General features: G+C 48.5%; 1 long non-coding RNA gene across 1 annotated transcript; it reads right to left on the bottom strand.

Annotated features, from left to right (window-relative positions):
• Positions 1–1,597: 1,597 nt before the first annotated feature.
• Positions 1,598–2,957, bottom strand: LOC146615137 (uncharacterized). The gene is made up of 3 exons (XR_014907010.1): positions 2,670–2,957; positions 1,900–2,007; positions 1,598–1,673 (listed from the first exon to the last, which is right to left on the bottom strand). It is a non-coding gene; the product is annotated as an uncharacterized LOC146615137 (long non-coding RNA).
• Positions 2,958–4,530: the final 1,573 nt, after the last annotated feature.

The raw sequence follows: 4,530 nt of genomic DNA, 5'->3' as shown, positions 1-4,530 counted from the left end.
CACCACCTGTCCTACATTCGCTCCCACAACCATCATTACACTCAGCTGCACAGGATGCTCCTCAGTCAGTCAGTCAGCCTTCTCCTCAGTGTACAGTCCAGCCTTCTCCCCAACCGCCATTACTACCACTAGTTCAGTTTGCTACCCAGTCTCCCTCAGTTCAATCTGTAGCTCTGCCTCCTGTGTCCCCGCTGGCTCTGTCTCCTGTGTCCCCCGCACCTCAGTCAGCTACCCCACCACAAGCTCAATTTTCACCTCTACCATCACTTCAGTCATCAGTTCAGTCTGCCACTCAGTCGCCCGTAGCTCCATCATCCACACCATCACCCGCTTCTCTTCCACCACAACCATCACGACACTCAGCCATTCAGGCTGCTGCTCAGTCAGTCATTCAACCTGTAGTCCTGTCATTAATGCACTCCTTAGCTGAACCATTAGCACAGTCACCGTTAACTCAGTCATCCACTCCACCGCCCACTCCACTGTCACCACAACCATTACTACAGCCATCAGTTTGGTCCCCTGTAGCAGTTTGGTCTTCTGGTCAGCTTAACATTCAGCCAGGGGTCCCGATACCCTCTGGCGCTACATCAGCTCCGGCTGGAAGCTCGGATGAGCCCATCCAGCACTCCGCGGCTTCCACGCTGCCACCTGCCTTGTCCGCTGGGGGTTCTGGAGAGCCCAGCCAGCCCTTCCTCGTCTCCGCTGGAGGGTTCGAGGGGCCCGGCCTCCGGTCCCGCTCTGTAGCCGCCGCCTTCCACACGGCCGGCCTCCGGATCTGTTCTGCCGCCGTTGCCGTCCGCAAGGGCTGTCTGGAGTCAGCCCTTGAGGGGGGGTATTGTCATGGTCCTGGGTCATTTTGACCCAGTGTTCTCAGTTTTCCTGTGGTTTTGTATTTTGTTCCTTATGTCCATTGGATTGTTTGGTTTGGTAGTTGGATTCCCCCTGTGTCCATGCTTTTATTGTGGTGTTTGTTCTGGTACCGTGTTCCCGTCCGTTGTGTTCTGTGTTCTCCTCATCCCCTCGTATTCATCCTTGTTCTCTGCCTCTCTCTCTGTGCTCATCTCTGTGTACTGTGTTGTGTTTAAGGTCCACATCTTGGTGTCAGTATTTTCAGTTTCGTGTCCTCCCTGCTCGGTCATGAGTAATTGTCTTCAGCTGTGTTCCCCGTGTGTTCCCACTTCCCTCATTACCTTCTGTGTATTTATGTCAGAGTGTCCCTTTGTTCTGTGTTGCGTCATCCTTCTAGGTTGTGTGCATTTCCCGTGTCTTCCCAGCGCCTCAGCTTTAGTTTCTCCCAGTATAGTTTTGTATGACTTCTTATGTTCCTGTTAATAAAGACCTGCCTTTGAGTTCATTCCCGTGTGTCTAGAGCCGTGCAATTGGGTCCTCTCTTGCCTTCACACAGCCGCCGCATGACAGTTAATACTTCTCATGGATATCTCAGATCTCCATCACAAATAAAATAATAAAGGGCCATAATAAGAGTTAGAAATCCATTGTTACCGCTCAAGCTCCAGTCTGGCCCTCTCCTCCTCCAGCCGAGCCTGGATCTCCATATTAAGGGCAACTTCCAGCTGCTGCCGTGTCAGCTCCAGCTCCCTGATCCTCTTCTTCTGTTGTTCAGCCTCCTTTTCCTTCACCTGCATCTCAGCCTGCATGCTGTCTTTTATCTATGCACACACACACAGCTACATAAACAGATGCACCAACAGAACGGTATAAACTGACCTATTCCTGAATCACCTTTTCCTGGACTGTCATAACCATTTTTCCAAATCATTAAAGATGTGAATTTTATAATGACAGTCAACATTTTGCTGCAGTTCTCAAAGATCAAAGTCAAGGAGAAAAGACTCTGTACATAATTGGTGTCAAGTGGAAAACTTTTTTTTTTACCATCTCAGCCTCTTTCAGCTGTCTTTCCAGTTCCATCTGCACCTCCCTCTGCTTCCTCCGCTCTCTCTCCTCTGCCTCCCTTCGGCGAGTTTCCAGTTCCCGAGCATGCTGTGAAACAGATGAAAGAGCCATTGTTTGGTTTGTGTTTTCACCTCTATCCAGCAGGTGACACTAGGCCATCAGCTTCGAGGTTCAACGTATTGTGCTTTCAGCGGTGCTCTTCTTGATAACTTGGTTGAAGTAAGTGGGTATTTGAGTTCATGTTGCTTTCCTTACAGCTGTAAGTAATCTGCTCATTCCGCTTTTGATCTTTGGCACCAACAAGTGATTTTTTTCCCAGAGAAGTGCTGCTCACAGGAGATTTCCTCTATTTCAGACCATTTTCTATAAACCGGTTAGATGGTTGTACAGTTTCTGAAATACTCAGACAAGCCTGTCCGACACAAACAACAATGCATGTTCAAAGTCATTTAAATCCCATTTGACCTTCAGCAGGTCATCTTATTAATGTATACATGCCTAAATGCACTGAGCTGCTGCCATGTGATAGGCTGATTAGGTATTTGACCTAATGAGCAGCTCAACAGGTGTATCTAACAAAAATGTGGCCAGTGAGTGTACATGGTACTTTTTAAATGGACAAAATGAACTGCACTGGCAGCTGCCCAGTGCCACTATGACTTAGTTAAATAATCACTACCATGGATAGTTTGGTGCATGATGTAATTAAATAAATATTACAAAAAAAGATTCTTATAGCCCTCACTTACCTTGATAATGTTTTCAATCTCTAAGTCCTGTTTGTCTTTCTCTTTTTCTGTCTTCTCTGTCTCATGGATAGTCGAGTCATCAGATTGGCTGCCCCTGCTGCTGCAGCTGCTGCGGGCGCTCCGGCTGCGTTCCCGCTGACTGTTTTCCCGCTGGATCCGTCTCTTCAGTTTGAGTTCATGGTGAAGGGAAGACTTTCCCTCACTCTGAAGACGGAGGGCAGTTTGAATGGCTGAATACCAGATGTAAAATCTTGGGTATACTTTCCATTTAACTTTCCGAGTCAGACTGAATAGGATGGGTTATCTTTTAAAAATGAGGACTGGTGTAGCTTTACAGAGTAATTGAATACATGTTTCGGAAAATATGTTAATCCCTTTTGGATAAAGTGGCTGACTGACCTCCACCTGCCGGAGCACCTCTCTGACAGGTTCAGTAGCCGATGCCATCAGCTCAGTATGGAACGCACCACTGACTGGGAGAGTTTTGGTCCGCATGAACTTTAGGCGCCGAGAGTTTTCCTGGAGGAAATCCAGAGCCTGAGAAGTCAAAGAAGACAGCAGAAATGACAAGAGCAGCTCTAACAACTTTTTTGATGGTTGAGAGAAGACAGAAAAGAGAACACAATAGATTCACGGTATATTAAAGCAGCAAGAATATATGAATGCATTACCTGCTGGTGCCCTGCAATAACCCTGCCATCTGGAAAAAGCTAGTTGGCCACAGAGCACACAGGATTCTCCATCCCCAGACTCTTGCAGTGCTCTTTTGCCTGCAGACTAGGGCTGCCACAAACGATTATTTTGATAGTCGACTAGTCACCGATTATTTTTGCGATTAGTCGACTAATCAGACTATCCACTCTGCCATAGCTCGGCTACAGACTCAGCACCCGAGTGCCTTTATTGTGATCTCGGGTGACTTCAACCATGTATCACTGGACAATACACTACCAACATTCAAACAATATGTGGACTGTCCCACCAGGGGAGAGAAAACTTTAGACTTACTGTATGCTAACGTCAAGGATGCATACAGCTCCTCCTCCCTCCCCCCACTTGGTAGGTCAGATCATAACCTGATTCACCTCACCCCCCGCTATGTGCCAATTGTGAGGAGGGAACCTGTGACCACCAGGACTGTTAGGAGGTGGTCAGAGGAGGCAATAGCGGAACTACAGGGCTGTTTCGAGGTGACCGACTGGGAAACACTCTGTGAGCCTCACGCCGAGGACATCAATGGGCTTACTGAGTGTATCACAGGCTACATAACTTTCTGCACCGACTCCATTGTTCCAGCTCAGACTGTTCATTGTTACCCAAATAACAAGCCGTGGGTGACTAAGGACATCAAAGCCCTCCTCAACAACAAGAAGAGGGCTTTCAGAGGGGGCAACAAAGAGGAGGTGAGGAAGATCCAGGTGTTACTAAAGGACAAGATCAGAGAGGCTAAGGACAATTACAGGAGGAAGCTGGAGTGGAAACTCCAGCAGAACAGCATGAGAGAGGTGTGGAGGGGCATGAAGACCATCACTGGATTCAGGCCAACCAACAGCAGGGGAGCTGAGGGAGGTGAGAATAGAGCCGACGAGTTGAATCTGTTTTTCAATAGATTCGACACCACAGTGTCTGCTCCTACCCCCACAACCTCACCTGCAGTCAGCCTGGAATCCAGAACCACACCACTGTGCCAGCCTCTCTCTTCACATGTTGCCTCCTGTGAGATTCCTGACACCCCTCCCCCACCCATCACCTTCACTCAATACCAGGTTGAGATGCAAATGAGGAGACTTCACTCAGGCAAGTCTGCTGGACCAGACGGAGTGAGTCCCCTTGTCCTCAAGACCTGTGCCCCCCAGCTGTG

This window comes from Diplotaxodon limnothrissa, linkage group LG17 (genome assembly GCF_057381915.1).
Source record: "Diplotaxodon limnothrissa isolate DT_005_m linkage group LG17, D_limnothrissa_male_GT1.1, whole genome shotgun sequence".
NCBI classification, from domain to species: domain Eukaryota; kingdom Metazoa; phylum Chordata; class Actinopteri; order Cichliformes; family Cichlidae; genus Diplotaxodon; species Diplotaxodon limnothrissa.
The sequence above is the reverse complement of the archived record's forward strand: the minus strand, read 5'-3'. Positions and strand labels throughout refer to the sequence as shown.